The sequence below is a fragment of the Eriocheir sinensis genome, unplaced genomic scaffold, assembly GCF_024679095.1.
Source record: "Eriocheir sinensis breed Jianghai 21 unplaced genomic scaffold, ASM2467909v1 Scaffold193, whole genome shotgun sequence".
Classification (NCBI taxonomy): Eukaryota; Metazoa; Arthropoda; class Malacostraca; order Decapoda; family Varunidae; genus Eriocheir; species Eriocheir sinensis.
Genome location: NW_026111328.1, coordinates 349,199 through 365,305, shown reverse-complemented (window position 1 = coordinate 365,305; position 16,107 = coordinate 349,199).

Genomic DNA, 16,107 nt, shown 5'->3' with positions numbered 1-16,107 from the left:
ATATACAAAATATACATAGAATAATGTAAAATCGTATCAAAATAAATACACAGAATATCAATAAAATAATGTAATTTTGTATGAAAATAAAGATGCAAAATACCCATAAAGTAAAACATATTTTTATAAAAATACATATACAAAAATACACATAGAATAGCTAAATTTGTATTAAAATTAATATTCAAAATGCACGTACAATAAGGTAAATTTGTATTGAAAAAATATGCAAAATGCACATAAAACAATATATATTTGTTTCAAAATATATACTAATACAAATAAAATAAATTATATTTCTATATAAATATATATACAAAATACACATGAAATGACGTAAATACGTATAAAAATATATATACACAATACACATTAAATAATGTAAATTCGCATCAAAATAAATAAACAAAATATCAATAAAAGAATGTGTATTTGTATGAAAATAGATATACAAAATCCACATAAAATATTGTAAATTTGTATTGAACTCTATACAAAAATACACAAAAAATAATTTAAATTTGTATAAAATATATATACAAAATACACATGAAATTAGGTAAATTTCTATTGAAATACATATACAAAATACACTTAAAATAATGTAAATTTGAATAAAAATATATAAACAAATACACTTAAAATAACGAAAATTTGTATGAAATATATATAGAAAATACATATTAAATAATGTAAATATGTATAAAAAAATATATACAAAACACAAATAGAATAATGTAAAATAGTATCAAAATAAATACAAAGAATATTAATAAAATAATGTAAATTTATATGAAAATAAAGATGCAAAATACCCATAAAACAACGCATTTTTTATGAAAATATATATACCAAAATGCACATAAAATATTTAAATTTGTATTACAATAAATATACAAAATGCATATACAATAAGGTAAATTTGTATTGAAATAGCTATGCAAAATACATATAAAACAATGTACATTTGTTTCAAAATATACATACGAATACACATAAAATAACGTAGATTTCTATAAAATATATATTCAAAATACATATAAAATGAAGTAAATACGTATAAGAAAATGTATACAAAATACACATAAAATAATGTAAATTCGTATCAAAATAAATAAACTAAATGCCAATAAAAGAATGTTTACTTGTATATAAATATACAAAATACACTTAAAATAAGATAAAATTGTATAAAACTATATACAAATATAAACAAAAATAATTAAATTTGTATTTAAATAAATATACAAAATACACATACAATAAGGTAGATTTTTATTGAAATAGATATGCAAAAAACACAAAATAATGAAAATTTTTATCAAAATATATACGAATACACACAATAAAATTACGTAATTTTTTATGAAAATATATATAAAAAATACACATAAAATAATGTAAATACATAGAAAAATATATATACAAAATACACATAAAATAATGTAAATTCGTATCAAAATAAATAAACACAATTTCCTCTAAAAGAATGTATATGTGTAGGAAAATATATATACAAAATACAAATAAAAGAAAAAAAAATGTATAAAAATAATACAAAAATACACAAAAATAATTTAAATTTGTTTGAAAATAGATATGCAAAATACAAATGAAATTAGGCAAATTTTTATTGAAATACATATACAAAATACACATAAAATAATGTAAATTTGTATGAAAATATATAAACAAATACACATAAGATAACGTAGATTTCCATAAAATATATGTACAAAATATACATTAAATAATGTAAATATGTCTAAAAATATATATACAAAATACACAGAATAACGTAAAATCGTATCAAAATGAATAAACAGACAATCAATAAAACAATGTAAATTTGTATGAAAATAAAGATGCAAAATACCCATATAATAACGCATATTTATTTAAAAATATATATACAAAAATACACATAAAATAATTAAATTTGCATCAAAATAAATATACAAAAGGCACATACAATAAAGAAAATTTGTATTGAAATAGATATGCGAAATACACATAAATAATGTAAATTTGTATCAAAATATATATACGAATACTCATAAAATAGAGTAAATTTCTATGAAAATATATATTCAAAATACATATAAAATTATGTAAATAAGTATAAAAATATATTTAAAATACACCTAAAATAATGAAAATTCGTATCAAAATAGATAAACAAAATTCCGATAAAAGAACCTATATTTGTAGGAAAATAAATATACAAAATTCACATAAAATTACGAAAATTTGAATAAAAATATATACTAAAATACACAAAATTAATTTCAATTTGTATGAAAATAGATATACATAATACATATATAATTAGTTAAATTTGTATTTAAATACATGTACAAAATACACATAAAATAATGTAAATTTGTATGAAATGAAAACAAATTCACATAAAATAACGTTCATTTGTATGAAATATATATACAAAATATACATAGAATAATGTAAAATCGTATCAAAATAAATACACAGAATATCAATAAAATAATGTAAATTTGAATGAAAATAAATGCAAAATACCCATAAAATAAAGCATTTTTTTTATGAAAATACATATACAAAAATACACATAGAATAATTAAATTTGTATTAAAATTAATATACAAAATACACGTACAATAAGGTAAATTTATATTGAAAAAATATGCAAAATGCACATAAAACAATGTATATTTGTTTCAAAATATATATACGAATACACATAAAATAACATATATTTCTATAGAAATATATATACAAAATACACATGAAATGACGTAAATACGTATAAAAATATATATACACAATACACATTAAATAATGTGAATTCGCGTCAAAATATATAAACAAAATATCAATAAAAAATGTGTATTTGTATGAAAATAGATATACAAAATACACATAAAATATTTTAAATTTATATAAAACTCTTTTTATAAAAATATATATACCAAAATAATAAAATATTTAAATTTGTATTACAATAAATATACAAAATGCACCTACAATAAGGTAGATTTATATTGAAATAGATATGCTAAATACATATAAAACAATGTAAATTTGCTTCAAAATATATATACCAATACACATAAAATAACGTAGATTACTATAAAAATATATACAAAATACACATTAAATGAAGTATATACGTATAAGAAAATGTATACAAAGTACACATAAAATAATTAAATTTGTATTAAAATAAATATACAAAATACACATACAATAAGGTAAATCTATATTGAAATAGATATGCAAAATAAACATAAAATAATGTAAATTTGTATCAAAATATATACGAATACACACAATAAAATAACGTAAATTTTTATGAAAATATATATAAAAAATACACATAAAATAATGTAAATACGTAGAAAAATATATATACAAAATACACATAAAATTATGTAAATTCTTATGAAAATAAATGAACAAAATTCCACTAAAAGAATGTATATTTGTAGGAAAATATAAATACAAAATACAAATAAAATAACTAAAATTTGTATAAAAATATATAAAAAATACATAAAAATAATTTAAATTTGTTTGAAAATAGATATGCAAAATACACATAAAATTAGGCAAATCTGTATTGAAATACATATACAAATTACACATAAAATATTGTAAATTTGTATGAAAATATATAAACAAATACACATAAAATAGCGTAAATTTATATAAAATATATATACAAAATATACATTAAATAATGTAAATGTGTATAAAAATATATATACAAAATACACATAGAATAATGTAAAATCGTATCAAAATAAATAAACAGAATATCAATAAAATAATGTAAATTTGTATGAAAATAAAGATGCAAAATACCCAAATAATAACGCATATTTTTACAAAAATACACATAAAATAATTAAATTTGTATTAAAATAAATACCCAAAATACACATACGATATGGTAAATTTGTATCGAAATAGATATGCAAAATAAACATAAATAATGTAAATTTGTATCAAAATATATATACGAATACCCATAAAATAGAGTAAATTTCTATGAAAATATATATTCAAAACACAAATAAAATGATATAAATAAGTATAAAAATATACATATCAAATACACCTAAAATAATGTAAATTGCAAAATAAATAAACAAAATTACGGTAAAAGAACGTATATATGTAGGAAAATAAATATACAAAATATATTTGTATAAAAATATATACAAAAATACACAAAATTAATTTCAATTTGTATGAAAATATATATACAAAATACTCATATAATTAAATAAATTTGTATTTAAATACATGTACAATATATACATAAAATTAGGTAGATTTGTATTGAAACACATATACAAAATACACATAAAATAATATTTAAATTTGAATGAAAATATATAAAAAATACACCTAAAATTACGTAAATTTGTATAAAATATATATAAAAAATACACATTAAATTATGTAAATATGTATAAAAAAATATATATACAAAACACAAATAGAATAATGTAAAATAGTATCAAAATAAATACACAGAATCTTAATAAAATAATGTAAATTTGTATGTAAATTAAGATGCAAAATACCCATAAAGAAACGCATTTTTTTTTTAAATATATATACCAAAATACACATAAAATATTTGAATTTGTATTAAAATAAATATACAAAATGCACATACAATAAGGTAAATTTGTATTGAAATAGATATGCAAAATACATATAAAACAATGTAAATTTGTTTCAAAATATATATACGAATACACACAAAATAACGTAGATTTCTATAAAAATATATACAAAATACACATTAAAAGAAGTAAATACGTATAAACAAATGTATAAAAAATACAAATAAAATAATGTAAATTCGTATCAAAATAAATAAACAAAATACCAATAAAAGAATGTGTATTTGTATAAATATAAATATACAAAATACACATAAAATAACGTAAATTTGTATTAAACTATATACAAAAATACACAGAAGTAATTAAATTTGTATGAAAATATATATACAAAATAAAAATAAAATAAGCTAAATTTGAATTGAAATGTATATACAAAATACATAAAATAATGTAAATTTGTATCAAAATATTTACACAAATACACATTTAATAACGTTAATTTGTTTAAAAATATATAAACAAAATACACATTAAATAATGTAAACACGTTTAAAAAACATGTACAAAATACACATATAATCATGTAATTCGTATCAAAATAAATAAACAAAATAGCAATAAAATAATAATAATAATAATAACCATTAAATAATGTAAACTCGCGTCAAAATAAATAAACAAAATATCAATAAAAGAATGTGTATTTGTATGAAACTAGATATAGAAAATACACATAAAATAAACCTAAATTTGTATAAAACTATATACAAAAAAACACAAAAATAATTTCAATTTGTATGTAATTAAATATACAAAATACACATAAAATTAAGTAAATTTGTATTGAAATACATATACAAAATACATTTAAAATAATGTAAATCTGAATGAAATTATATAAAGAAATACACTTAAAATAACGTAAATTTGTATAAAATATATATAAAAAATAGACATTAAATAATGAAAATATGTATAAAAATATATATACAAAACACAAATAGTATAATATAAAATCGTATCAAAATATATACACAGAATATTAATAAAATAATGTAAATTTGTATGAAAACTAAGATGCAAAATACTTATAAAATAACGCATTTTTTTTAAAACTATATATACCAAAATACACATAAAATATTTGAATTTGTATTAAAATAAATATACAAAATGCACATACAATAAGGTAAATTTGTATTGAAATAGATATGCAAAATACATATAAAACAATGTAAATTTGTTTCAAAATATATATACGAATACACATATAATAACGTAGATTTCTATAAAAATATATATACTAAATACACATAAAATTAAGTAAATACTAATAGAAAAAGAACACAAAATACACATAAAATAATGTAAATTCGTATAAATATAAATAAACAAAATACCAATAAAAGAATGTGTATTTGTATAAATATAAATATACAAAATGCACATAAAATAACGTAAATTTGTATAAAACTATATACAAAAATACACAGAAGTAATTAAATTTGTATGAAAATTATATAAACAAAATACACATTAAGTAATGTAAATACGTATAAAAAAATATGTACAAAATACACAAATAATCATGTCATTCGTATGAAAATAAATAAAAAAAAAACTAATAAAATAATGTCAATGTGTATGAGAAAACATATACAAAATACATATAAAATAACGCAAATTTCTATAAAAATATATGTACAAAAATGCACATAAAATTAATCTGCATAAAAATATATATACAAAACACACATTAGATAATGTAAATGAGTATAAAAATATGTATACAAAATACCTATGAAATAATCTAAATTCGTATCGAGTTAAATTAAGAAAATAACAATAAATTAAAGTAATTTTGGATGACAATATATATAGAAAACACACATAAAATAACCTAAATACAAATACAAATAAACACATTAAATAATTTAAAATTGAATGAAATAAATATACAAAATAAACATAAAATAAGGTAAATTTGTAATAAAATATATGTAAAAATACACATAAAATAATATAAATTTGTATGAAAATATATATACAAATACACATAAAATAACATGAATTTGTATAAAATTTGTTTCAAAATATATACGACTACACACAATAAAATAACGTAAATTTTTATGAAAATGTATATATAAAATACACATAAAATAATTTAAATACGTAGAAAAATATATATACAAAATACACATAAAATAATGTAAACTCGTAACAAAATAAATACACAAAATTCCAATAAAAGAATGTATATTTGTAGGAAAATATATATACAAAAAACAAATAAAATAACTAAAATTTGTATAAAAATATATACAAAAATACACAAAAATAATTTAAATTTGTTTGAAAATAGATATGCAAAATACACATAAAGTTAGGCATATTTGTATTGAAATACATATACAAAACTCACATCAAATAATGTAAATTTGTATAAAAATATATATACAAATACACATAAAATAACGTAAATTTGGATAAAATATACATATACAAAATATACATTAAATATTTTAAATATGTATAAAAATATATTATATTATATATATTTTTATTGACATTTGCGTTATTTATGTGTATTTTGTATGTTTTCTCATAGAAATTTACATTATTTTATTGGTATTTTGTCTATTTATTTTGATACGAATTACATGATTGTTTGTGTATTTTGTACATTTTTTTATACGTATTTACATTATTTAATGTGTATTTTGTTTATATATTTTTTTACAAATTTACGCTATTATATGTGTAATTTTAAAAGTATTTTGATAAAAATTTACATTATTTTATGTATTTTGTATATATATTTCAATTCAAATTTAGCTTATTTTATGTGTATTTTGTATATATTTTAATACAAATTTAATTACTTTCATGTATTTTTGTACATAGTTTTTAATAAATTTATGTTATTTTATGTGTATTTTGTATATTTATATTTATACAAACACACATTCTTTTATTAGTATTTTGTTTATTTATTTTGATACGAGTTTACATTATTTTATGTGTATTTTGTATACATTTTTTTATACGTATTTACTTATATGTATTTGTATATATATTTTTATAGAAATCTACGTTATTTTAGGTGTATTAGTTTATATATTTTGAAACAAATTTACATTGTTTTATATGTATTTTGCGTATCTATTTCAATACAAATTTACCTTATTGTATGTGCATTTTGTATACTTATTTTAATACAAAATCAGATATTTTATGTGTTTTCGTATATATATTTTTATAAAAATGCGTTATTTTATGGGTATTTTGCATCTTAATTTTCATACAAATTTACATTATTTTATTAATATTTACATTATTCTATTTGTGTTTTGTATATATGTATAAAAAATATATATACAAAACACAAATAGAATAATGTAAAATCGTATCATAATAAATACATAGAATGTAAATAAAATAATGTAAATTTGTATGAAAATAAAGATGCAAAATACCCATAAAATAACGCATTTTTTATAAATATACAAAATACATATGAAAGGATGTAAATACGTATAAATATATATATATACAAAATACACATTAAATAATGTAAATTCGCGTCAAAATAAATAAACAAAATATCAATAAAAGAATGTGTATTTGTATGAAAATATATATACAAAATACACATCAGATAACATAAATTTGTATAAAACTATATACAAAAATACACAAAAATAATTTAAATTTGTATGAAAATAAATATACAAAATACACATAAAATTAGGTAAATTTGTATTGAAATACATATACAAAATACACATAAAATAATGTAAATTTGAATGAAAATACATAAACAAATACACTTAAAATAACGTAAATTTGAATAAAAAAATATATACAAAACACAAATAGAATAATGTAAAATCGTATCAAAATAAATACACAGAATATTAATAAAATAATGTAAATTTGTATGAAAATAAAGAAGCAAAATACCCATAAAATAACGCATTTTTTTTATAGAAATATATTTATACAAAAATACACATAAAAAAATTAATTTGTATTAAAATAAATATACAAAATACATATACAATAAGGTAAATCTGTATTGAAATAGATTTGCAAAATACATATAAAACAATGTAAATTTGTTTCAAAATATATATACGAATACACATAAAATAACGTAGATTTGTATAAAAATATATATACAAAATACACATAAAATGAAGTAAATACGTATAAAAAAATGTATACAAATTACACATAAAATAATGTAAATTCGTATCAAAATAAATAAACAAAATACCAAAAAAAGAATGTGTATTTGTATAAATATAAATATACAAAATACACATAAAATAACGTAAATTTAAAAAAAAAACTATATAAAAAAATACACAGAATTAATTAAATTCGTATGAAAATAGATATACAAAATACAGATAAAATAAGCTAAATTCGAATTGAAATATATATACAAAATACATGAAATAAAGTAAATTTGTATCAAAATATTTATACAAATACACATATAATAAGGTAAATTTGTATGAAAATATATAAACAAAATACACATTAAATAATGTAAATTCGTGTAAAAAAAATATGTAGAAAATACACATATAATCATGTAATTCGTATCAAAATAAATAAACAAAATACCAATAAAATAATATAAATTTGTATGAGTAAACATGTATGTTGCATATTTTTTCAATACAAATTTACCTTATTATATACGCATTTTGTATATTAATTTTAATACAAATTTAATTATTCGATGTGTATTTTTGTATCAGTATTTTTATAAACATATGCTTTATTTTATGGGTATTTTGCATCTTTATTTTCATACAAATTTACATTATTTTATTAATATTCAGCGCATTCATTATGATACGAATTGACATTATTCTATGTGTATTTTGTATATATTTTTCATACAAATCTACGTTATTTTATGTGTATTTGTTTATATATTTTGACACAAATTTACAATATTTTATGGCTATTTTGTATATACATTTCAAAAGAAATTTACCTAGTTTTATGTATATTTTGTATACTATTTTCATACAAACTCAAATTATTTCTATGTATTTTTGTATATATTTTAATACAAATTTTAGTTATGTTATTTGTATTTTGTAAATTTATTTTCATTCAAATATATATTATTTTATTGGTGTTTTGTTGATTTATATTGATACGAATTTACATTGTTTTATATGTACTTTGTATATATATTTTTATACGCTCTTACATTATTTAATATTTATTTTGAATATATATTTTTATACAAATTCATGGTATTTTATGTGTATTTGTATATATATTTTCATATAAATTTACATTATTTTATGTGTATTTTGTACATATATTTTATTACAAATCTACCTTATTTTATGTTTATTTTGTATGTGTATTTTGTATATTTATATTTATCCAAATACACATTCTTTTATTGGTATTTTGTTTATTTATTTTAATTCGAATTTACATTATTTTATGTGTATTTTGTATACATTTTTTATACGTATTTACTTAATTTTATGTGTATTTTGTATATATATTTTTATAGAAATCTACGTTTTTTTATTTGTATTCCTATATATATTTTGAAACAAATTTACATTGTTTTATATGTATTTTTGCATATCTCTTTCAATACAAACTTACCTTATTGTATGTGCATTTTGTATATTTATTTCAATACAAATTTAAATATTTTATGTGTAATTTGGTATATATATTTTTATAAGAAATGCGCTATTTTATGGGAATTTTGCATCTTTATTTTCATACAAATTTACATTATTTTATTAATATTCGGTGTATTTATTTTGATACGAATTTACATTATTCTGTTTGTTTTTTGTATATACTTTTTTATACATATTTACATTATTTAATGTGTATCTTGCATATATATTTCATACAAATTTATTATCTATTATCTATTTCCATACAAACACACATTCTTTTCATGATATTTTGTTTATTTATTTTGACACGAATTTACATTATTTGATATGTATTTTGTATATATATTTTTATACGTATTTACATAATTTCATATGTATTTTGTATATATATTTAATAGATCTTCAAAATACACATAAAATAACCTAAATTTGTATCAAACCATATACAAAAATACACAAAAATATTTTCAATTTGTATGAAAATAAATATACAAAATACACATAAAATTAGGTAAATTTGTATGGAAATACATATACAAAATACACATAAAATAATGTAAATTTGAATGAAAATACATAAACAAATACACTTAAAATAACGTAAATTTGTATAAAAAAATATACAAAACACAAATAGAATAATGTAAAATCGTATCAAAATAAATACACAGAATATTAATAAAATAATGCAAATTTGTATGAAAATAAAGAGGCAAAATACCCATAAAATAACGCATTTTTTTTATTTATAAAAATATATATACCAAAATACACATAAAAAAATTAGATTTGTATTAAAATAAATATATAAAAAACACATACAATAAGGTAAACTTGTATTGAAATAGATATGCAAAATACATATAAATCAATGTAAATTTGTTTCAAAATATGTATACGAATACACAAAATAACGTAGATTTCTATAAAAATATATATACAAAATACACATAAAATGAAGTAAATACGTATAAAAAAATGTATACAAAATACACATAAAATAATGTAAATTCGTATCAAAATAAATAAACTAAATACCAATAAAAGAATGTGTATTTGTTTAAATATAAATATACAAAATACACATAAAATAACGTAAATTTATATAAAACTATATACAAAAATACACAGAAGTAATTAAATTTGTATGAAAATATATACAAAATACACACAAAATAAGCTAAATTTGAATTAAAATATATATACAAAATACATAAAATAAAGTAGATTTGTATCAAAATATTTATACAAATACACATATAATAACGTAAATTTGTATGAAAATATATAAACGAAATACACATTAAATAATGTAAATACGTATAAAAAAATGTGTACAAAATACACATATAATCATGTAATTCGTATCAAAGTAAATAAACAAAATATCAATAAAATAATATAAATTTGTATGAGTAAACGTGTATGTTGCATATTTTTTCAATACAAATTTACCTTATTATATACGCATTTTGTATATTAATTTTAATACAAATTTAATTATTCGATGTGTATTTTTGTATCTGTATTTTTATAAATGTGTTGGAAAATATATATACAAAATAATACAAAAATACAAAAAAATAATTTAAATTTGTTTGAAAATAGATATGCAAAATACAAATGAAATTAGGCAAATTTTTATTGAAATACATATGCAAAATACACATAAAATAATGTAAATTTGTATGAAAATATGTAAACAAATACACATAAGATAACGTAAATTTCCATAAAATATATGTACAAAATATACATTAAATAATGTAAATATGTCTAAAAATATATATACAAAATACACAGAATCACGTAAAATCGTATCAAAATAAATAAACAGACAATCAATAAAATAATGTAAATTTGTATGAAAATAAAGATGCAAAATACCCATATAATAACGCATATTTGTTTAAAAATATATATACAAAAATACACATAAAATAATTAAATTTGCATCAAAATAAATATACAAAAGGCACATACAATAAAGAAAATTTGTATTGAAATAGATATGCGAAATACACATAAATAATGTAAATTTGTATCAAAATATATATACGAATACACATAAAATAGAGTAAATTTCTATGAAAATATATATTCAAAATACATATAAAATTATGTAAATAAGTATAAAAATATATATATCAAATACACCTAAAATAATGAAAATTCGTATCAAAATAAATAAACCAAATTCCGAAAAAAGAACGTATATATGTAGGAAAATAAATATACAAAATTCACATAAAATTACGAAAATTTGAATAAAAATATATACTAAAATACACAAAATTAATTTCAATTTGTATGAAAATAGATATACATAATACACATATAATTAGTTAAATTTGTATTTAAATACATGTACAAAATACACATAAAATAATGTAAATTTGTATGAAAATAAAGAAGCAAAATACCCATAAAATAACGCATTTTTTTATAAAAATATATATACCAAAATACACATAAAAAAATTAATTTGTATTAAAATAAATATACAAAATACACATACAATAAGGTAAATCTGTATTGAAATAGATATGCAAAATACATATAAAACAATGTAAATTTGTTTCAAAATATATATACACATAAAATATTTGAATTTGTATTAAAATAAATATACAAAATGCACATACAATAAGGTAAATTTGTATTGAAATAGATATGCAAAATACATATAAAACCATGTAAGTTTTTTTCAAAATATATATACGAATACACATAAAATAACGTAGATTTCTATGAAAATAAATATACAAAATACACATAAAATGAAGTAAATACGTATAAAAAAAGGTATACAAAATACACATAAAATAATGTAAACTCGTATCAAAATAAATAAACAAAATACTAATAAAAGAATGTGTATTGTATAAATATAAATATACAAAATACAAATAAAATAACGTAAATTTATATAAAACTATATGCAAAAATACACAAAAGTAATTAAATTTGTGTGAAAATAGATATACAAAATACATGTGTATTTTGTATATTTATTTTCATACAAATTGAAATTTTTTTTGTTTATTTCTTTATATATTTTCATACAAATTTTCGTTATTTTATGTGTATTTTGTATATTTATTTTTTCTACAAATATACGTTCTTTTATCTGAATTTTGTTTTTTGAATTTGAAACGAATTTACCTTATTTTGTATATCTATTTTCATACAAATTAAAATACTTCGTGTATTTTTTAATATAGTTTTATATAAATTTACGTTATTTTATGTGTATTTTGTATATTTCTATATATACAAATACACATTCTTTTATTGGTATTTTGTATATTTATTTCGATACGAATTTACATTATTTTATGTGTATTTTGTATACATTTTTTATACGTATTTACTTCATTTTATGTGTATTTTGTATATATATTTTTATAGAAATCTACCTTATTTCATGTGTATTCGTATATATATTTTGAAACAAATTTACATTGTTTATATGTATTTTGCATATCTATTTTTGTGTATTCTGTATTTATTTTTGTTATACATAGAATAATGTAAAATCGTATCAAAATAAGTACACAGAATATCAATAAAATAATTTAAATTTGTATGAAAATAAAGATGCAAAATACCCATAAGATAAAGCATATTAAAAAAAAAAAAATACATATACAAAAATACACATAGAATAATTCAATTTGTATTAAAATTAATATACAAAATGCAAAATACAAATAAAACAGTGTAAATTTGTTTCAAAATATATACGAATACACATAAAATAACGTAGATTTCTATAGAAATATATATACAAAATACACATGAAATTATGTAAATACGTATAAAAATATATTTATAAAATACATATTAAGTAATGTAAATTCGTGTCAAAATAAATAAACAAAATATCATGAAAAGAATGTGTATTTGTATGAAAATAAATCATACATAATAAATTTGTGTGAAAAATATATGGAAGATACACATTAAATAATGTAAATATGTATAATAAAATATATACAAAAAACAAATAGAATAATGTAAAATCGTATCAAAATAAATACACCGAATATTAATAAAATAATGTAAATTTGTATGAAAATAAAGATGCAAAATTCCCATAAAATAGCGCATTTCTTATAAAAATATATATACCAAAATACACATAAAATATTTAAATTTGTATTGAAATAAATATACAAAATGCTCATACAATAAGGTAAATTTGTATTGAAATAGATATGCAATATACATATAAAATAATGTGAATTTGTTTAAAAATATATATACGAATACACATAAAATAACGTAGATTTCTATAAAAATACATATACAAAATACACATAAAATTAAGTAAATACGTATAAAAAAATGTATACAAAATACACATAAAATAATGTAAATACGTATAAATGTAAATAAACAATATACCAATAAAAGAATGTGTATTTGTATAAATATAAATACACAAAATGCACATAAAATAACGTAAATTTATATAAAACTATATACATAAAATAACGCAAATTTCTATAAAAATATATGTACAAAAATGAACATTAAATAAATTTGCATAAAAATATATATACAAAACACACATTAGATAATGTAAATGAGTATAAAAATATGTATACAAAATACCTATGAAATAATCTAAATTCGTATCGAATGAAATTAAGAAATACCAATAAAATAATGTAATTTTGGATGAAAATATATATACAAAATACACATAAGATAACCTAAATACAAATACAAATATACACATAAAATAATTTAAAATTGAATGAAATAAATATACAAAATAAACATAAAATAAGGTAAGTTTGTAATGAAATATATGAAAAAGTACACATAAAATAATATAAATTTGTATGAAGATATATAAACAAATACACGTTAAATAACATGAATTTGTATGAAATTTGTATCAAAATATATACTTATACACACAATAAAATAACGTAGTTTTTTTATGAAAATGTATATACAAAACACACAAAATAATTTAAATACGTAGAAAAATATATATAAACAAAACACATAAAATAATGTAAATATGTATGAAAATATATAAACAAATACACATAAAATAATGTAAATTTGGATAAAATATATATACAAAATGAACATTAAATAATGTAAATATGTATAAAAAAAATATATACAAAAAACACATAGAATAATGTTAAATCGTATCAAAATAAATAAAGAGAATATAAATACAATAATGTAAATTTGTATGAAAATAAAGATGCAAAATATCCATATAATAACGCATATTTGCATAAAAATATAATATACAACAATACATATAAAATAATTAAATTTGTATTAAAATAAATAAATGCACGTACAATAAAGTAAATTTGTATTGAAATAGATATGCAAAATACACATTAATAATGTAAATTTGTATCAAAATATATATACGAATACTCATAAAATAGAATAAATTTCTATGAAAATATATACATACAAAATAGATTTACAAAATACACATATAACTAGTTAAATTTGTATTTAAATAAATGTACAAAAAACACATAAAATAATGTAGATTTGTATGAAATGAAAACAAATACATTTTATATTAAATATATATACAAAATACACATAGAATAATGTAAAATCATATCAAAATAAATACACAAAATATCAATAAAATAATGTAAATTTGTATGAAAATAAAGATGCAAAATACCCATAAAATAAAGCATATTTTTATAAAAAAAACATATACAAAAATACTCATAGATTAATCAAATTTGTATTAAAATTAATATACAAAATGCACATACAATAAGGTAAATTTGTATTGAAAAAAT